The 23085-nt window shown below is 35.5% G+C and overlaps 1 long non-coding RNA gene across 1 annotated transcript; it reads left to right on the top strand.

The window, feature by feature from the left end:
* Positions 1-8135: 8135 nt before the first annotated feature.
* LOC309804885 lies at positions 8136-12763 on the top strand. The gene is made up of 2 exons (XR_014294188.1): positions 8136-8209; positions 11804-12763. It is a non-coding gene; the product is annotated as an uncharacterized lncRNA (long non-coding RNA).
* The last annotated feature ends 10322 nt before the right edge of the window (positions 12764-23085 follow it).

Below are 23085 nucleotides of genomic sequence, written 5' to 3' on the forward strand. Positions count from 1 at the left end.
CTACCTGCATTCAAATTGGAGTAAGTTGGCAAGAAATTTATAAGGGGAAAATACTCTAAGGAGCACTCCCATTCAGAAACTCAAAATGGTTGCACGTGTTTATCTTGTAAGAGGTCTGTGATGAAACAGCAGGATGAAGGCTATATGTCCAAACTTAAATGCAATCTTTTAAATCGCCTTTCATGTCAGGCCATGTAAGAACTGGGCAATTCAAGAAGTAAATTAGAACAATTCTTATTTTCAATAATTTCTTAGGTCAACACTTAGAATAACGAAAAACTTATCTTTAACTCCAAGAAATCTGGACAGTTGTTAAAGCAAATGTGTTGTCCTACTGGCCTACACCTGGTTACAAACAGCAGTACGACTTCAGAAAACCCTGGACACTGAGTGGGCTTTCTAAATATAGCTTTTTCTTTCTATAAAGGTGTTTTACAAGAATGCTATCTTTTGTGAAAATGTGGCCTTTATAAAGGGTACACTAAGGTCTGTGACTTTTAGACCTAGAAAAAATTTGAAATATTTTCTTAGCCTGGGAATCCACATTTTAGAGGCATAGAAAGAGAAACCCAATGAAATTAAATATTTTGCCCACCATCAAATGGCAAACAAGTAATAACGACTGCCCTCAAGCCTCTGTCTTCTAAATCCATTGAATGCAGCATAAATAGATTGCAATAGCTGCTGGTTTTCATTGTCCCCAACACTACATTTCTTCTGTGCCTTATCCTTCTTCTTTTAAGAGGGATGACAACATTATCTGCAAACTTTATCTATAACTTTTTTTTTTAATTTTGCTGTTTTGTAAACTTTTTGTTTCTATGTTGAAAATGTGTAAGGACATTTACCTTCTTTCTTGAAACACCTTTGCCTGCATTTATCACATTTTATTGTTGAACTATTGTGTAGCAATAAGTACAAAAGCGCCTCTAGTAGAGGAGATAATATCAGAGGCAACAAGGTGTGTGTATGGGGGGGCGGGGTTAGAGTTGACATACCTTAAGGAAGATGAGGAGAGAGGGAAGAGAATAGAAAGTTTATTTATTTGAAAAAATATGGCATGTTAGAGAATTTTGGCTAAACTTTATACAATATAGCTTTCCTTAACTTAAATTCCAGCTTAACTTCCACTCTTTACATTGCCACAGACTAGGGAATAAACAAAGCAAAAAGATTTTTGGTACCACCATTTTGTGTTAATTTCATAAAGATTTCTACAAGACTTTTAAAAAATAAATTGAAAAACGAAAGTCTTGTCTTTAGCTTATTTTCCCTGCATGCTTGCACTTTAATAAGTTGATAAATGGCATTTAAACGCAATAGTTATGATTAATTCTGTCCCACAATTTTTAAAAGCACTGGGGATTGTGTGCGTGTGCATGTGCCCACCTTTACAACCAGTAAAATAAAGTTCTTGATCCAAAAATTATTATCACTTAGACTATTGAATAAAATCAGATATGATAGAGGGGCCAGCTGTTGGTAGGTTTAAAAGTCACCCTAAGTGATGAATTCATGCAGCAGTGTTGCACGTCTCTCTTTAGATGAAGCACTTAGAAGTATAACCAAGCATGGATCTAATTTCATATCTGAGATGTGTTTTATTTAGAGTTCTTTGGCAAGTGCTTGCTCTATGTGTTTTTATAGTCTTTGGTTGTGCTATAAAAATGTCAAAATTATGAATTAACAGATATGCAAAAGTGAAATCCTAGAAGATAGGATAAACATGAAGTCCTCTAATTATCACTCAAATAAGTTTGGTTGACACAGAACTGGGAATCAGATAAAAACATTAATAATTCATAATGCTGAAGTTAAAATCTTCTAGTTACAGTACAAAAGAAATCCTCATTTGTACCACAAGGTAATGAATTCAGTACTTTTCATTTGTTAAACATTTGCTTATCACCCTGCACCGTGCATATAAAACTGTTCCCAAATTTGGAGGGCAAACAGGAAAAACAGACACTCTCTACCCTCAAGTTGTTTATACTGCAGTCAGTGAAATTTCTCTACTTTGAGATCTTTTAATTCCTCAGCTCATTGTAACATCTTCTTCAGATGAATTGTTTTTTATTTGTTAAAACCAATGTTTAGAACTTTAAATAGTTTCTTCAATGTTCCTGATAGTGAAACAGAGTCATCATGGTAATTTCCAATACTAATTATAGAGTTGATAGGAGAAATGCTCAAGATTGATAGTAAAGTGATTTCGATAATCTACAAAATGTCTTGAGGTTTCCCAGATAACAACTTGTCTCCCAGGCAAAAATGCGCTTATTATTTATATTCCAAGCTTATAAAAATGTTTGTACTTTAATCATATAGAGATTTTACAACATCTTTTCATTCATATTTTAAGATATTTTGTTCAGTAGATTATCTCATTTAGAAACTATTGATTTATATATACATACTATGTAAATATTAGTATACATTTCTCAATGACTAGATTAGTGCTTTCTTTACTTAAATTTGTTTAATTCATATTGTTGTTCTTCAGCATTTCTTTTACTCACTGGAGCCTATCCTACTGACTTCAAAAAGCCTGAAAAATCTGAAAATCCCATTTAAAGTAACTGTATGGAAAATCTTTAAAATAACATATAATAATGATCGAGAAGAAGTGTATTTAACATTGTGCTGAGATTATTCCATTAATAAAGAGATTAATCAATAATTCTAATATTCAGACATATAATAAAAATGAAAAACAATCATAATACTGAGCAATGACATTTTCAATAAAGGGAGATATTAAATATTGTATAGGAAACTAGAATCTGCAAAGCAGACAAGTTGGCAATGATTATACATATATTTAAAATATGTTGAAACAGTCATAGACAGTTTTTCTTTTTGGCTGAAAAGAGGCATATTGAAGTGTTTAAGCACTACTTCAACTGGAATAGATATTTAGACACTATACAGAAAACACATGATTGCAGAAGAGCAGATATTAGCAGGTGTGTGAATGTGTGTCTTTTTTTTTTTTTTTTTTTTTTTTTTGTGGTACGCGGGCTTCTCACTGCTGTGGCCTCTCCCGTTGCGGAGCACAGGCTCCGGATGCGCAGGCTCAGCGGCCATGGCACACGGACCCAGCCGCTCCGTGGCATGTGGGATCTTCCCAAACCGGGGCACGAACCCGTGTCTCCTGCATCGGCAGGCGGACTCTCAACCACTGTGCCACCAGGGGAGCCCGTGTGTGTCTTTCATTAATGTATTTTCATTCATTCAAAAAGGAGAAGAATACCAAATTTACTTTAAAGGTGGCATTGTGATATGTTAAAGTTCCATTCTTAGACTTTTGCTGCTGTTGCTGTTCCTTTAGTATTCACCAAAGAGTACCGTCCTGTCATTTATCCAAGTTAGAAATCTAGGAGCAATCCTAGGATTCTCATTATAGGGTCCACTACCTTCATGCTCCCCCCTCAATAAGTAACACATTCTTGGCTCTCCTATATAGGAAAGCTCTCTCCAATGTACGCCTGCTCTGTCACTCTCCGGGTCCAGCATCTCTGCCTCAGCCTCCCACGGAAGTCACTTCTAGTTCATTCTGTGCAGGGCCATTTTTAAACCTTCCTCAGTCCTAGGCAATTGCCCTTTTAGAAGCTTTACCCTAAATGTTATCAAATGCATTAAAATGTGCCCAAGTCACATATTCAGTATAATTTATAGATAACTATATGAAAGCTGAGTAACATTGCTGTTGTAGTAATATTAGTTGAAAATATTAATTACACAGGTTTTGATCTCAATTTTGCAGATTTGTTTTCATATTCTGGAGCCATTTTTTTCAGGTTCCAAACAATTTTCTAAGTCCTTCTCAAACTCCTAGTCCCTAGTGAGTGTGCTTTTACTGTCACAGGGTTGAACAGCCCAGACAGCAAGATGTCTGAAGATGAAGACCATCACAGGGATGAGTAAATCAGATACGTGGAAGTTGGAATGCAAAGTGTTTGTAGAAAAAAATATACAAATCAAGGAAGAAATTGCAGTGTCAATTAATATGATGTATATCAGATGATAGTATTAAAAAGCCAGGTGAAAATAAAATAACTTAATAATGTACATATTTGTCTGATTGTTTACTAGTGATATACTGCTCAGTGTAAGGTGAGAACCTCAGATATTATCTTCTGGAAAAAAACCCTTTAAGCCCTAACAGTTTCAGTTTATAAATTTCCTCTCTAATAAATGAGGAATAAAATAATTTACAATAAATTAATTATTTCCTCTTCTGAAGGTGCCAATACCACAAATTCAGTCAGAAGATGGATCAAGTTTTTCATACATTTCTCTCATTTCACATTTTTTAAATAAATGAGACTATATTTTGTCTAATGACTACCAGAACAACTATCTGGAAACTGTGACTTCATTATATGTGAGAGAGTATTTTAGGAGATATAGATGTATATTTAGATGGAGATATAAATACATAGCATATATACACAATATTTAATCAGACACAGGAAATGTAGGATAGCTCCAGAGTGGTACACCCTATGTTCTGAGCTGCTCCGAAATGCAGTTCCTTTTTTTTTTTTAACATCTTTATTGGAGTATACTTGCTTTACAATGGTGTGTTAGTTTCTGCTTTATAACAAAGTGAATCAGTTATACATATACACATGTTCCCATATCACTTCCCTCTTGCGTCTCCCTCCCTCCCACCCTCCCTATCCCACTCCTCTAGGTGGTCACAAAGCACCCAGCTGATCTCCCTGTGCTATGTGGCTGCTTCCCACTAGCTATCTGTTCTAATGGGAGTTCTCTGGGCACAAAGGGCACTATTTTCTGTAATGAGACTAGAAGAAAGGATTTGCTAATAATTGCTTCTATAACAACTAAAAATCTTGGAATCCCACCTTTCAGCATTTTGAAAATCTTAAAGGGGATGTTGTCAGTAACAAAAAAATTGAAGACTGATTATGTATTTAAATTAATGATTCTTTAAATTTATCTGCCCTTTCATCTTTTAAATTTATTCATTCTTCTCAGAAAATAAAATATGCTAATCCGTATATCATTTTTCCACTGCATAGGGCAACTATATCTAAAAACAAAAATACTATCATTTTACTTTCCTTTACTCTATTCCTCCACAACTTGTGTTGTACTTTCATATTTTCTTTTCATTCTGCTAGTGAGACATATATACATATATGTATGTATACATATATGTATATATACACATAATATTTAGATTTTAGATATTTGCATTATGCAGGGCAATCCATAAAATGGATAGATGTTTCATTTTAATACCATTGAATACAATTTTCATAATTTTATACTTTAATTATTTTTGGAAGCACAAACCAGAAAGGGTAAAGCAAACTTGAAATGGAAAAAGATGACCAAGCTGGCATTTTGCATTTCTGACTTTATATTTGGACTACTCAGTGGGACAGATTATAATAACAAAATTTTGCTTTTGCAGGGAGGTCAATCTTTGCTTCTGCATTGCCTCATCTCTTTTAATCCCATCCAGTTTATTTTTCATCTCAGAAACTATATTTTTCATCTCTAGGAACTCAATTTGGGTTATTTTTATATCCTCTATATGTCTATTTAAGATGTTGATGCTTTCCTTTAAACTTTTTGAACCCATGACAATTAGTTATAATTACTGTTTGAATGTCTTTGTTTACTGATTGTACCATTTTTCAGTCTGTTTTCATTAATTAATTTTTCTCCTTGTTATGGGTTATATTTTCCTTCGTCTTTGCATCCCTAGTAATTCTAGATTGCATGTCAGATATTGTGAATTTTACTTTACTGGTTGCAGAACGTATTTGTATTTTTTTTTAATATTTGTAACTTTGCTCAAAGAGGTAGTTAAGAAATAGTTTGATCATTTTGAGGCTTCCTTGTAAGCCTTATTAGGCTGCAAGTGAAACAATTTAGTCTAGGGCTAATTTGGTCCCACTACTAAGCCTATACCCATTGAATACTCTGTGTATTGAATACTCTAGTTGATGCTGCATGTATTAAATTATATCAAAACATATTTGTATAATCTTAAAGCAATAAATGCAACACATAAAAATATAAAAATTTTTAAAAATTAACTCTTATTAAATAAAACAAAAATGTTTTCTTCTAGTAATTGTAGTATTTTAACATATTTAAATACTGCATCCCTATGAAATTCATTTTGTTAATAAATATGAAAAGAGAATCCACCTTTATTTTTCACAGGTGACCAGGGACTTGTTCAAACACCAACATTTAACTGTATTACACAAAACATTATGCCACTGTTTTTTATGGGTTATCATTATAATTGAAGCTTTATACAACCGTTGTCTTGTGCTGTTTGTTGTTCAATGTCTAAAAGTATTGTTTAATATGTATATATATTTTTTACTTTTAGCAGTTTAAGCCAGGAGAGTAAATCCAGTTCCTATTACTCCATCCTGTCCAGAAGCACAGGTCTTAAGTGAAATTTAATACCAAAGAAACAGTTCCAAATTTTACAACGGATCTATCACTGGTTGTTAGCATATCTTCCCACACCCAAGACACCAAGATACCTTCTACTCACTGTTAAAGCTTTATGATGAGCAAAACTTCCACCACTGTGCTTCCTTAGCATGTGAGTATATTTTAAATTTACTGGTTATATATATTCTCTAATTATCCATTATTTTCTCCTTCTTTTTGATTAGATATTGATATCCACATTTTTTTTTCTAATAGCTCACAGAAATTTCTCTCATTAACAATACCAATAGAAATAACAATAAAAATCGCCTTGGGGGACCAAATTTATATCACATTATCAAGTTTTTATTTTGCTCCCATAAAACTTCTGCAAAATACAACCACTCTCTATCATCAGTATCATTAGAACAAAACCAAGTCATTCTAATCTCAAAAGCACAATATTTTATTTAACTTAATAAATTTCACATTATAAAAATTTTCTCATAGCATCATCCTTAATTCCTCAGTTTTCACTAATATTGGGGGATTTTTCTTTCAGTTATATGAGACTAAGGATGATTTTATTCATCTCTACAACCTGGTATATATATGTACAATGTTTGTCAAAAGTGGATATTCAAAAAAATTCTTGACTAAATTACGGTAATTCATGTGATCAGTTCTGCAGTTCTTAAAACTTTAAATTATTTGTTAATTCTAATAGAAAGTCAGATACATTTTAGAAGGATTTCCAAACCATGCTAAAGTGTCAGCCTTCATTTCCTTGTGTGAGGGAAACAGGAGAGAAATAGATGGTTTTAATGTTCTCCAAGCTTCTGTGTCCTTTATACATCCACAATTTTAATCCTTATCATTTTCAAGATTTGCTAAATTATTTGAGGTGATCCATTCTCTTATTAAAGTTACATATTTTATGTCACATACTGAGCATATTAACAAATAACTTACTGATAAATGACAATGCCCATAACATCAGGTTAATCTGATTTCCATGAAATGAGCTATAACTTCAAGAATATTAATTCATCTAATAAGGGTGATGATTTACATAATGTTGCCTAAAATATTTCTCTTGATTATTTAAGAGAGTTTTCCTAGGGGAAAATAGCTGGGAAGTCTATAGAAAAAAAAATACAACCATGATTAATTTAATTCCAGTCTAAAGGACTCCATATATAATATATTTGAGAAAACCAAGTCACTATTATAGATTCCGATAAATGGTTGTATATATGGGATATTTTTAATGTAACCCAAATTATAAGAAATAGTTTTTTGGTATAGAAGCAACCACTCTTTTACCTAAAGGAAAATATAAAATCTGAGTTCATTGAAAATTTGCCTCATTGCCCTCTGTTAGTTTGTGCCTTCCCCATCCTTAGGGGCCCAGTTAAGGACTATTCTATCATCCATACATCAGAAGAGAATGTCTGTGTTCTATGTTGATAGTCAGTCTAAACAAATATTTATACAGTTGAGATCAGAGATATAAAATGTCAGTTCCAAATCCACCCATGATGGCACATATACCAGACAGATGACAAAGGTTATAAAGGCCTGTGAAATACTTGAATCATATTTTGCAACCCTTGAAAGAATTCAAGTTGGAGATTAGCAGAAACCAGGCTCAGTTCTGTCCATAATCCCCTTTATCTGTCTTCTAGCCAACAATAGGAAAACCTGAAGCCAAGCTGACAAATAGAGTGTGAAGGGCCTTCTACTGCATTTAAGAAAAAACTGAGACTTGCTATAGGTAGAAATTATCTTTTCTATTACTATTATTGTTGATGTTGTTGTTATTCATAGAAATAATGGGAAAAAAAACCCTAAATAACATTATTCTGCTGGATTCTTTACTATATGCAACACAATAAATTAACTCGCTTCATATTACACTGGGCATATAACATGAAAACATGTGCAGAGAACAGAAATCAGTATCTGTACAGACAAATGCCCCTGTGATAGAGAAATCTATTATTTTAAGTCCAGACAATTAGATCTATTAAGGTGTAAGAGTGTTTCAGTACAGTCTTGCTAAAAGTAAACCTTAAAAGTAAATCGAAAAAAAAAAAGGAAAACTGATGCCAGTTAGATACAAAATATAAGATTATGCTATGTATATGGGACAGGATAGAACTCTGAATGCACTCACATGTAGGGAAAGCAATATTAGTGACAAATCAACTAATGTCCTTATTGAGCATAGACGTTCCAAGTAGGCTGAAGAGTACTGTATATTAGATGTAAGACTCATAATATTCAAGTTAGTTGTAAAAGAAACAAGGTAAATGCTTTCAGTCAATAGGATAGGCTGAACTGATATTGAGAATCCTTTCTTCCAACCTGAACACACAGTTTGTTATACTTGTGTTTTCTTTTATATGTTGCTTTTACATGTAGCAGCACATAAAAAGAAAATGAACAAGCTTATAAAAAATGGGGGGATCCCCAGTCTCAGGATTTAAGGAGAAAAAACAAATTCAACATTAGAATAGTGAGGAGGAGTTGAAAGCAAGAAATTCAAAGGGGCCCTGGAAATAATAAGCCTTGTTTTTGAGGGCTGGCTTTAAATATCTGTTGTCTTATCAGAAAACAGGTAGATGCTGTTGTCTTATCAGAAAACAGGTAGATGCTGGAAAACAATAGAATAATATCTTCAAAGTACTGAGCACATATAGCTGTCCAAATTAAAATTCTACACCTCATTTTAAAAAACTACTCAAGAACAAGAAGTAAAGAAATTTTCATTCATAGACAAAGAGGAATTACCACCCACAAACTGTAACAACAACAACAACAAAATGACTAAAGCAGTAGCAGCAGCTGTTGGAATTGTCTGAAGGCATTAAAAAATATTCTGATGCCTGAAGCCAATACTTGGAGATTTTTTTTTTTTAACCAAAGTGATCTAGGCGGTGTTTCAATAATGGGAGCTTTAAAAAGTTCTCACATAATTCTCATGTGTTTTAGGCAAGATTGGAGACCATTGTACAAAGAATGTTCTTCAGTAAGAAAGAAAATAAGCATAAAAAGAAGTAGGAAGGTGCACTGAACAGTGACCAGCAAAGAAATTTGTAATGTTGGAATGAATCTGAATAACGGTTGAGTGTAAAAAATAATAGCCAATGGGGGTGTGTACAAAGTAAAACTAAAACACTAGATAATATACTGAAATACTGGAGATCAGATTTAAAATTTGAGGGGTCCATGAAACGCTTAGGAGGAAGATGAGATAATTAGTTTTAGACTTTTTCAAGTTAGACATATATGTCAAATTTTTCAGAAAACACTAAAAATGAAGACTTCATATATGATTCATAAAAAGGTAGACCATAAAAAGAGAATGAAAAATGTGTTTAAATGAAGTTAGTACCGGGAGGGATAAAACTTGGAAAAATAAAGGAGAAATAGATCAATAATCACCATACATTTGATCACAGAGACAATAAAAATAAATTTTAAAATTCCAGTTTATGCTGCTTACAAAAGACATATATAAACTATTTTTAAGATGCAATGCTATACTTCACTCGAAGTAATTAATTATATACATGATAAATGATTTTTAAGATTACATATTTGGCATGATGACATGTATATAAATTTTTAAAACTCAAAGCAGTCATGTGTTTTTCATGGATTCATTTGCATATAGTAAAAAGTTCAAGCATGGATTCAAAGTATTTATATTCAATTCATGATACCAGTTATCTAAGAAGAGGAAAAATGGGACTGAAATGAGAATAGAGAAGAGAGAAAAGAAATGTGTGTGTATCTGTGTGTTTGTGTGTGTGTGTGTGAACACATGTACAACAAATATGTGCTTCTTTCACAGCATGATTCACTGTATTCCATCACAATATTAATAAGATTTCATACAATATGGGCATCTCTGCAGAAATTAAAATTGTCACATGCTTATGTGTATTGGGCAATGAGCTCACCTTACTATTGCCATCCATTCTTCAATTAAAATCTAGAAATGTGAATGGGCTGTTAGAATTTAGTTAGTGAGCCAATTATCTTTACAGAACATGCTAGTTATGCACAGCTTTTCCTTGGCTTAACTATGTTTTAAAATAGCAGGCATTCATTTTACGTCTTTAATTGATGGCTATCACACACAATTAGTTTGAAATTCCTTATCAATATGCTTGAAATATATTTGGTTGAATCATTGGAGTAATCTTTTTTGAACTTACCCAAAAGTATGTGTTTAGCCTTCCTAAACACAGTGGCACATTCCCAAATACAAAGTAGTTACATTAGAATTATTTCTAATATGAAGTCATTCAATATTTGTGGCAACAAATTTTCTCTTGAAAACTTAGCTTCCAGATGGAAGAAAAATAAGGGTAGAAATGTATTTAAAGGCAAATTTGAAGATGAGAAATCAAAATTCACATTCCATAGTGAAAGAAAAAGGGTTAGTAATTACAGAGAGAAAGGCAAATACAATGCAAAAATTATTGGAACATATTTTGCTCAATTACAAACAAACTTACGTGGTAAGTTGTAGCTTCCATTATTGCACCAATTTGTAGCATATTTTAATATTTTCATTTTGAAAGGAAAATTTTAAAAAGTCATCTCTTGTTTTTTTAGAAAGTATCTAGAGTGGTTGAAGTGAAATAACTTTCAGAAAATGTGTTAAAATGGGGCTACAAAAGACTTAGGAGGACATAAGCTTGGTTCTTATTATTGACAGTTTGCAAATCAGCCATGGGGATACACATTATTTCCAATTTAAAATGAATGATGATTCTATATACATATATATGCATCTTATCATATTGATTATAAACCAAGTAAAATCTCATGAAATCTAAGTATGTTTGAAAAACTTAAACCTATTTTTATGTTTTTCCAAACACTAGAAAATGAAAGCAATTTCTGTTGTTTGTCATTTTCTTTTGGACTCTCTTGGCTTCCTGAAAATGATTATGTCAAGATATTGGAGAAATATTCATAGGAAGCAACAGAGGCCATGAGAATAGAGACCTACACTGCTTCCTCATTAGAAAAAATAAAACAAAAATTCCTGTCTATCCATTTCAACTTACACTCAGGGATGCTTATAATATAGAATTTGAAAGTTGAATACATACTAGTTGTTAAGTAGTCAGCCCCGTTGATTATTCATGCATTCCCTCCTAAGTATGTTGTTCTTAGAATTCAGAGGGGTCCTTTAATCACACCCCCCATCTTGACCACTCACATCTCCAGATTTTCCTACTTCACGGCATATTGGTGTTTAACTTATTAAACAAATATTTGTTGAACACTTTCTATGCATGCTAAGCAAAGGGGATCAAAGATGAATGAATATTCATTTGTCTTTAAGGAGACACAGTCTACTGGAGAGAGGCAGAACTGTGAGCAGATGACTGCATAAAGAGGCAAAGTCAAGTCTTATTTATTCAGAGGAAGAAGTCCCCGTGATCAAGCAACAAGTAAAATCATTTCAGTGTGCAAGACATGGATTTGTGATTGAAAATGCACAAGCATATTTATTATCCATCATAGATGATCACCTATTATAATCAGTGAGATTTCTTAATGGCACAGCATCTAGAGGAGGACGTCATGCATGAACCTGTCATATTCAGAAAGTAAGGAAGTGGCACAGTGGGAACAACTCAGGAAAGTAAATAAACATGACAGTAGATTTAAAATCTACTTTAACTGTTCTTACTATTATTAATCTATTTGGGCAAGTAGTAGTTTTCATTGATGTTAGCATTTTTTCATCCACGACTTGAAATCAGACATTAAATATTAATATTATAAAAATGTTACAAATCGAATTCATTCACAAATTTATAAAAATAGATCAGCACCAGAGACCTATTTATTGGAAACAAAGTAGGTAGAACAATGAAACTCATTTATAGTTCCTCCTCAACCAAAGTGGACAGAAGTTTTATATGTAGAGGTCAATCCTGGGCCAGAGGCTATTTAATATTTTCATCAAGTCTAGGATGATAGAAAAGCATGTGGATTTAGTCATTTACAGTTCTCTTTAGTTGATAAGACTGATTAATACTTTGTCAAGATCAAAATTCAACATGACCGTAATATGACCTTGACAAATTGGAGAAGTGGTTTAAAACAATGCAATTTAATAAGTCTAAGGGTCAGATATGGGCTTTAAAGGGATTGGGAAGGAAATGGAAATTATAATAATGTAGGTGATACCATGCCAGTGAGAGTGCATTTGTGTGTGTAATATAATATGTAACAAATAATATTGAGTATGATTTGAGTCAAGAATATAGCAATAGCTTTTATTTTTTTCTCTCTCTCACCATGGCATAGTGCTTACTCACTCACAAATATTTCTAAAACATGTCATCAAAATTTCATCATTAAATCCTGTATCCCTGCTGATAAAATTAAAAGTAATTCTAAGATATATAAATGAAGAGAAGGGTATAAAGGTACAAATAAGTGGGTGAATATTAATGAAATTACTTTGTATTGTGCTTTACAAATACGATTTATACATTTATCTTGTTACTAACACATTCATTCATTCATTCATTCAGCAATCATTACATATTTATAGAACTTCTACTATGTCCCAGGCACTGCATTAGGTGCTGGTAATACAAGGTGTGGAAAAGCAAGCATTGTCCATATTTCTTAGAGCCTGCAGTCTAAAGAATAATTACTAATTGTAGTAAATATAGACAGGGTACTATGAGCCATGGGACAGGGAGCCTTTCTCACCTGGAAGGATGAGGAAAGGCATCCCTTGTGAAATGTCTTCTTAACTGAAGTATGACGTAGGTAGCCTAAGGGGACAAGGGAGTAAAGGAGTAAGTATTTCTTGCAAAGGGGAAAGCAAGTGTTAAGAATTTGAGCTTCAAAAAAGGAATGCTTCACGTTGATATTACAGTCTCAACAAATACAATTAAATTTCTGGTTGTTAATACATTGCATAAAAGTGGAGGAGTGGATTTCTGCCAAAATTAGGGCATATAGTTAGGATTAGAAATGTGCTCTGTGATATCAGTGACTTTAACATTGCAGTGAGACTGGCAGAAAAAAACGTACAAAGAGGCTATCCTCTGGACCCAATGGCACTGATGTACATCAAGGCTTTTGCTGAAGTAGAAAACCTGCTATTGATATTGAGATGCTCTTGAATGAAACAATGACTTCAAATAAGAGTTCCAAACTGAAACTCAGAAAGACCACCAATCTGACATGACTTAAATTTGAACTGCTTCTCAGATAGGCAATTTATACTTTGGGGTAAATGGAAACTAGGCTTGGTTTCACTAATGATATCAATGACATTTTGCTATTAAATTTGGTTTAATATTTTCATTTTACAAATCCCTAACTTCAAAAACTCTCTAAGGGAAAGTAAGGGGAAAAGGATAGGACTAACTTGTTTAGTTACATTACCTTGAATTTTACATTTAAATTGAGCTGCGCTATCTCCACCAATGCTTGACTAGAAGCCTGCACAGTGAGTAGTTGTAATGGAGGAGATTGGCTCATTTTAATGGCCACATCTGATGGATCTCAAAGAAATTCAGGTAAAACAACTCTTTGCATAGTTCATAGTCAACTATTTATACTTACAGAAAAATGCCAAAGCCTAGAAAACTTTAAATGGTGGATAATCAGCAACATTCACATTTTTCCTTGAGGTTTTCAGGATTGTACAAACACATTTAGGCTTTGAAAGACACGTTTTGGAACTTTACTGGAGGTATTCTAAGAAATACCTTCATGTTAAAACAATCTCCAAATATTTTAGGAATAACTAGTATCTCTCTGTAAATAATTCATGCCTTAATTAATTATTATCATTGTTAGAAATTCATACTGAAGTATTTCAGAAAAAGATGACATATTAAGAGTGTGACACTGCTTCCATGTCATATAAGAGCATGAGGATATCTCTATTATGAAACTTACTGCATTTTGCTACAACATTTTTGTCTATCTTCTCTTCCAGATTACAAGCTTCTTAAAAAATAGACTGTGCACAGATCTAACTTTCTGGCCTACATTTGCAGCACTGGAGACTACTATTGAAATATTAATTCAAAGGATATTTTAGAAAACATTATAGACAGAACTCTACCATAAAAGAGCATATATAAATATAGCATATTTTCTGATGTTATTGAATCATCTTAAATATTGGTTAATGCAAATTTCAATCTCTAAGGCACTTCTACAACATACCTGAAAAATGATTGTCCTCTTGTACTTGAATGTCCTCACTGAGAAAGAAATTGCCAACTCAAAATAAGTTTATTTCATTTTTAGGAAGCTCTAATTGTTAGAAAACTCACTCTTAAAATAAGTTAAAATCTCTATTCCTCAACTTCTATGCATTTTCTTGGTTTTTAAATTAGGGGCAACTTGATCTTTTTTTGATTTTACAGCTCTAACATAGCTAAAGCTGGCGTTCAGGTCCTTTGCCCACTTACCTACTCTTCATAATTATTTTATTAAAAGAAATATATTGTGGTATAATATAAAAAATATACTAACTTGAATGTCCACTTTAATGAATTTTGACAAATGTAAATATTTTGTAACTCTGTTTCCATCAAGGTAGACAATTTTCCTATTACCCCCCTTTGCAGTTTTCCCTTTCCTCTTTGCAGTCACTCTCTACTCCATATTTGATACAGGCAACTGCTGATATGTTTTCTGTCGCCATAGATTCATTTTTCCTTTTCTAGAAAGTCATATAAACAGAAACATAAAGTACATACTCTTGTGTGTCTAGCTTTTTCTCAGCATAGTGTTTCTGAGATTCATCCTTGTTGCATTCCTCATAATTCTATCCTTCTACTGCTGTATGATATGACATTGTATGGATATGCCACAACTGGTTCACCCATATAAATCTTGTTGGAGATTTTCTGATGATGGCCATTCTGACTGGTGTGAGGTGATACCTCAACGTAGTTTTGATTTGCATTTCTCTAATGATTAGTGATGTTGAGCATCCTTTCATGTGTTTGCTGGCAATCTGTATATCTTCTTTGGAGAAATGTCTATTTAGGTGTTTTGCCCATTTTTAGATTGGGTTGTTTGTTTCTTTGATATGGAGCTGCATGAGCTGCTTCTAAATTTGGGAGATAAATCCTTTGTCAGTTGCTTCATTTGCAAATATTTTCTCCCATTATGAGGGTTGTCTTTTCATCTTGTTTATGGTTTCCTTTGCTGTGCAAAAGCTTTGAAGTTTCATTAGGTCCCATTTGTTTATTTTTGTTTTTATTTCTCTAGGAGGTGGGTCCAAAAGGATCTTGCTGTGATTTATGTCATAGAGTGTTCTGCATATGTTTTCCTCTAGGAGTTTGATAGTGTCTGGCTTTACATTTAGGACTTTAATCCATTTTGAGTTTATTTTTGTGTATGGTGTCAGGGAGTGTTCTAATTGCATACTTTTACATGTACCTGTCCAGTTTTCCCAGCACCACTTATTGAAGAGGCTGTCTTTTCTCCACTGTATATTCTTGCCTCCTTTATCAAAGATAAGGTGACCATATGTGTGTGGGGTTATCTCTGGGCTTTCTATCCTGTTCCATTGATCTATATTTCTGTTTTTGTGCCAGTATCATATAAATGCTGGAGAGGGTGTGGAGAAAAGGGAACCCTATTGCACTGTTGGAGGGGATGTAAATTGATACAGCCACCATGGAGAACTGTATGGAGGTTCCTTGAAAAACTAAAAATAGAACTACCATACGACCCCGCAATCCCAGTACTGGGCCTATACCCTGAGAAAACCATAATTCAAAAAGAGTCATGTACCAAAATGTTCACTGCAGCTCTATTTACAACAGCCAGGACATGGAAGCAACCTAAGTGTCCATCATCGGATGAATGGATAAAGAAGATGTGGCACATATATACAATGGAATATTACTCAGCCATAAAAAGAAACAAAATTGATGTATTTGTAATGAGGTGGATGGACCTAGAGTCTGTCATACAGAGTGAAGTAAGTCAGAAAGAGAAAAACAAATAGCGCATGCTAACACATATATATGGAATCTAAGGGAAAAAAAGGTCATGAACAACCTAGGGGTAACACGGGAATAAAGACACAGACCTACTAGAGAATGGACTTGAGGATATGGGGAGAGGGAAGGGTAAGCTGTGACAAAGTGAGAGAGTGACATGGACATATATACACTACCAAACGTTAAATAGATAGCTAGTGGGAAGCAGCCGCATAGCACAGGAAAATCAGCTCGGTGCTTTGTGACCACCTAGAGGGGTGGGATAGGGAGGGTGGGAGGGAGGGAGACGCAAGAGGGATGAGATATGGGAACATATGTATATGTATAACTGATTCACTTTGTTATAAAGCAGAAACTAACCCACCACTGTAAAGCAATTATACTCCAATAAAGATGTTTAAAAAAAAATCTTGGATATTTTGGTCATATCCAGTTTTACCTATTATGAATAATGGTGTTACACATTTTTGTGAACAAATTTGTGTGACCTAAGACTTCATATCTCTTGGATAAGTATGAACTATTAGGTAATTGCTTGGTCATATGCAAATGTATATTTAACTTTAAAGCTTTCATGCTACAAGCCCATTAACAATGTATTCATGTTTCTCTAGGTCCACACCAAAACTTGATATTAACAGTTTTTTAAATTTTAGACATTATAGTGGTATGTAGTGGTATCTCATCATAATTATAATTTGTACGTCTTTGATGGAGCAATCTCTAAATATATATAAATTATATATACTTAATATATATGTTGTATACAATATATGTAAATATTTTAATTAATTTTTTTGGAGTATAGTTGATTTACAATGTTGTGTTAGTTTCTGCTGTACAGCAAAGTGAGTCTGTTATACATATACATATATCCACTCTTTTTTAGTTTCTATTCCCATATAGGTCATTACAGAGTACTGAATACAGTTCCCTGTGCTATACAGTAGGTTCTTATTAGTTATCTATTTTATATGTAATAGTGTGTATATATATATATATATATAAAATGTAATTAGGCACTTAAAAATAAAAGGAAGACATGCAAATAGCCAATAGGCATATATTCATGGATACATATACTTTACATTTATATATATAACATATCCATAAATATATTTTTGCCATTTTCTCCCATTGGATTGTCTTTTTATTTTTGAAGTGTAAAAATTCTTTCATCTGTATCTAAGTTCTTTGCCAGATATTGATATTGCAAACATTTTCCAAGTTTGATCTTTCCTGTTGATTTTCTTAATTTTGATTTTTATTCAGCAGAAAGTTCCCTTTCCTCTGTGGCTGTCACTGCCTTGTCAGGGTTGGGTTCTGATCCCTAGTCGTTGGAGCAGAGGCCCTCAGGTCTGTTTCTTAGCTGTGTTTCTGATCTGCGGTGTGAGGTCGGGAGGACTGGCGCACCCCCACTGGGACAGAAGCCGTTGAGTATTCCTCCTCTGGAGGTGTCCACCTGTGGGTGTGCTCTGTTTTGTCTCCTTCCCGCCCATTGTGTGGGCTTACAAAGTACACTGCTGTTGGTACTGCTCTCAGTCCCACCTTAACCATGGTTATGGCGGCAACTGGCCCTGGTGACTCAGGCATCATTTTCACCAGGCCACTGGCCCAGATCCACTGAGGTCAGGTCCCAGGACTGCGGTAATTATGTACCTCGACACACTATGTGAGATACGGAGGCAGCTCAGACTCTGGCCTGGCCAAACCCCAGCATGTATGTGCCCACAAAACCCACAGCTGCTAAAGCCAGACCTGTCTCAGCTGCAGGAGCACTTGTCCATTGGGATGTTCCCAGGTGCTGAATTTAGGAAGCCATCAGAGGAAGTGTAATGCCATGATTTGCACAGCCATGAGGAGAGATTTCAGCTCTTCTTCCTTAGTTGCATGTCCCCTGGAACTCAGCTGTGGTTTCAGCCCCATCTCTGCATGTGGGCCACCCACTGGCGTCTGCTCCCAAGGCTGCTGGAGCACATGAGCTTGTCAGGCAGGAGGATGTAGAAGCGGCAATCAGGGCAGGCAGGCTGCCCAGGTGAGAGGGTGCTGGGTGGCTATGGGATGTACGAGCCTGTCAGGCAGGAGGGAGTCAAGGTGGCAAGCTGGGCAAATGGGCCACCCAAGCAGGAGAGTGCTGAGGTGATGATGGCTGGGGGCCCGTGAGCCACTCTGGCAGGAGCCCTTCCTAGTGCCTGTGGAGGCAGGGGCCAGTGCGTGAGGAGAGAGGCTTCAATGGGGGCCCCGCCCTTTGTGCATCACTCAGCAGTGGCACTTTGCTTCTCTGCTGGTCTGGGCTTCCTCCAGGAGCATTCCTTGTTGTGGAGCTCCTCACTCCTATCCCCTTGAGCTGTCCCCTCACAGCCAACATCATTCCCCTTCCTGGGTCTGCTCTTCAAACCCCACATTCCAACACTCAGCCCCCGTGTGCACCAGTGGTCCCCAGCGGCTGGGGCATGCAGAGCTGTGGCCAGACCACTTGTGTAGGCCTCACTCTCTCCTGCCTGCCACAGACTGGTTGCTGCAGTGTTCTCTGAGCCACCAAATTTCTCCTTCTGCCCCAGCTTCTCTTCCCGCTGCTTCCCCAGATGCGGGAACCTCTTCTCACCTTCAGCTCCGCTCCCCCGCCCAGGGTCACAGGTCACGTCCCACTTCATCTGCTCTTCCTTTTCCCTTCTTCTTTCTTTCGTCCTACCTGCTTACGTGGGGATCGTTCTTGTCCTTTCAGGTGCCTGAGGTCCTCTGCTAGTGTTTATCAGGTGCTCTGGGAGAATTGTTCCATTTGTAGATGTATTCTTGATGCATTTGTGGGGAGATATGAACTCCACATCTTCCTACTCCTCCGTCTTCTTGACTGACTAATCAGCAGTTTGAGTTTTAAAAGGCCACTTTTCCCCTTTTTTAACCGTGGTTTCAGGTTCTACCTAATTTAGCTAATTAGGCTCAGTCTCAGGTCATTGTGGTCTGTATTTACATTTCTGATTTGTACCGATTTGCAAGACAAAGACAGTTGCTTTTAATTCCCCAAAGAACTGGCCTGTCACCTAAATAATATTAAAAGATTGATTTGCCCAACTACGTTTTCTTTAACTTGCTTTTCTGTATCAGTGAGAAGATTTCCAACTAGACTGAAATTTCAGAATTCTATAGTCTAGAACTTTATGGTTTAATTGATCATACCTTCTAAACTTGCATAAGGCATTCAACAAAGACCCTCTTTCTGAGTGCACAGGTTAGACCCAGAGTAAAATCTCCATTATTTATTTTTATTATCCCTTAAATATTAGCTGTCAGTTTTTACTTTATATTGTATAGGCTCAGCTAATCCCACTGGTTTCCTTTAGTATGTTTAATTAATATTTCCTTCATATGCCATCTTATAATATCAGGCAGGGGAAGAATTCCCCAGTGAAACATGTCTATCCCACACAATATAATTAGGCAAAAGAGAGGTAATTATCTTACACAATGCCCATTTAAATATACCAATTTTAAAAAGACTCTGGGGTCCCCAGAGAGAGGTTGAACCAAGGGACTCAGGCACTTTTGTCAATCTTTTAACTTGATTAATTGGTCTAACTTTTGCCCCAAGTAATTGTTGGTCAGGTATCTCAGTGTAATTTTACGTGTATAAAATTTACATGTAATAAAATATACGTATTTTAAACTGGGGTAAATAGGGCAGACTTGTTTGGGTCTGGCCCTTTAATGTTGATGACAAGTAGGAGATCCCTTTGGCCCATCCAATCTTAGGCAGTATTGTATCCAATCTTTGATTTATCTCATTAATGTCTGTTTTATTTATCCCACTTTAAAATAACCATCTAAAGATTTCTTATTCATTTAGGAGAAGTCCCTTTAAAATTTCCACCTTGTTGGGAAAAAGTTTTTAGGCTTTTCCTTCAGTTTTTTTCCCTGTTACTTAACCTAATTAACAATAATTATTCTAATGTTTTTATTAGCATCTGTAAGACCCATTTAGGGGAAGCAGAGACCACAAATAAGGTTTCCCAAACCAATTTTTTGGGTTTATTTGAAACTAAAGGAGTTTTTAGGTTAACCATTATATGACTAATTTCCAGCATTTCCGCCCCCCCCATAGGAGCCAATGAAACAGCTGTTTATAATGAGAGCTCTCTAAAAATTTACCAATTTAGAAGTTTCTCCAATTTGAAGGATCCATCATCTGGCCATAAATGAGGTATACCTTAATAGTGACTCAAACCAATAAGACGCAAGAGGCTTCCCCACAAAAGAGTGTAAAGGATGCTGTCTAAATAAGATCCAGAAAGTTTACTCCCAAAAGTAGTTTAAGAAAGTAATGGTCTTTGTTGTACAGGCTGACACAATGAAGGTTAAGATGGCAAAAAGCCCCTGAGAGTTGTACAGTCAGACAAAAGACTGCTCAGAATCCCAGTCTATTTGACTGGCTGCCAAATGTACACCATATAAGTACTTTTGGATGGTAGTGACCAAGTTCTCAAAACACACACACACACACACACACAGAAGAATATCAGAACACTTACATTTCAAAGACACGGGAAGAGAAATGCAAGTTTCCCCTAGAAAGCCTTTTGTTTTTTTGAAGTCAGAATTCTGAAAAGATGTTTTTATCGAGCCAGCTTTTTCTAACTTAACTGCATATGCAATAAAAGAGTCCTATCTTAGTCATTTTTAGGGCAAGATTTTCTTTAAGTCCCACGTAAGTAAGCACTTGTAAATGTAAATTTTGTATGGACATAAACCTGGCCAGGATATCCGTTGGAGGCTGGAAATCTGTTGTTCCTTTTTCTTTTGTATCGAAAGCTAAGTTCCCCATTCTGAGTTCAATTTGTGAAGATCACTTTTATTTTGACAAACTCTATTAAAGTAGCCAATTCAAGGAAGACAGGTTAGTCTTCCACCTAATTACCCAGTCCAACTTTTACTCAGTGTCTTTCACCTGAGCAAAGTCTCCCCAGTCTTTCAGCTGAGGATAAACCACACAGTGTCTACACTGAGCAAGATCTTCCCAGTGTCTTTTAAGTGAGGCTAACCCACTTGAGCAAAAGTCTTCCCAGTGTTTTTCTACTGAGGATAAGCCCTCAGTGTTTAAACTGAGTAAAAATCTTCCCAGTGTCTTTCACTGAGGATGACCCAGGTACTTCTTCTTGAAACCAAGTTTCAAGGATAACCTACTACTCAAGAGAAGAGTTGAACACCACTGCATACAACTTAGGATCATCAACCAAAACTGGAGATCCAAGAACCAGGAGATACTCACCCAAATTCGTCTGGACTCTCTGAGAAAGCGGACAGGCCCAAGAAGCCTCTGCTGGTGCCAGGACTCTGGATCCTCATAGAGTTCAGGCAAAGAAGAAAAGTCTGCTCTGGGCCCCTTCATTGGTTGCCAAGACTGCTGACTGAAAACTATGCACAACCCAAAAGGAGAATTATGTTTTATTTGGCAGATTTTCTGAGGACTTAAGCCCAGAACACAGCCTGTCAGATCACTCTGAGGAACTACTCAGAAGACCTAAGGGAGGAGTCAACCAAAACCAGGTAGTCAGAACATCAAAAGATTACTATTAATTAAAGAAAACTAGACATCTCAAGTTAAGGACTTTAGCACTTTTCTATGTATGAGAAGATGAAAGAATCTGGGCTCCGTGAAATCATTCCTTTGATATGCACCTTAATTCTAGAATCAGTACCCTGGTTTTCTCCATCCCGAATCCCCTCAAGGTGCACAGTTGAGGGTTCCTGCTTTGACATCTGACTTGATGACTGCAACATCCTTTGTGTACTGATATGGCAGGGAACATTTTTCATCCACGGGTAAGAAATTGAGGAGAAAATTAACATAATTCAAGGTATAAAACCATTACAATATTAAAAATTCCCAAATGTCAAACAAGCATAAGTACCCTTGACCTGTAAAATGGAAGATGCCAAAGAAGGGAAAAAAAAGAAACAATAAAGAAAATGTAGAAAATAAAGCATAAAACAAGATGGCAGAAATCAATAACAGTAGAACAATAATTAAATAAATCAAGGTAAATGTTATCATAAGATTTTTAAATTTCCAAAAAAAAAAAACCCATCAAACAAAACATATTGAAAATAAAGTAATAGAGAAAATTTAGAGAGCAAATATGAATGCAAAGAAGACCTGTTAGGTAGTTAGTCAGACATTAGCAGCAAGGAGGTGACAGTGGTGAGAAAGACAAGAAGAAGAAATTGAGTCACACGCAGCCATCTGGGGACTCTCCCTTGACTCCACCCAGAACGGGAGAAACTATGGTCTGGTGGTGGGCAGCTTATCCTGATAAAGAGAGGCACAGTAACACAAGGGGACTTCTCCAGGCTGTGCATGCCCAGACCAGACAGGCGTATAACCTATAGTAAATCCAAACTCATTATACCATAATTACAATAAATTACATGTGGTTTTGCCCCTCCCCCCACCCAGTAGGCATCTCTTGGGGATTCAAGGATGAGAGCATGCGCAGCAGAAAACTTGATACATACCTCAGGACTGTCAATCAAATAATGATCCTTGTCACTCACCCCCGCCTCTCTGCCAAGTGCTCCTTAAAAGCGCTCGTAAGGGGCTTCCCTGGTGGCGCAGTGGTTGAGAATC

This window comes from Mesoplodon mirus (genome assembly GCF_964341445.2).
Source record: "Mesoplodon mirus genome assembly, chromosome: 1".
Lineage (NCBI taxonomy): Eukaryota > Metazoa > Chordata > Mammalia > Artiodactyla > Ziphiidae > Mesoplodon > Mesoplodon mirus.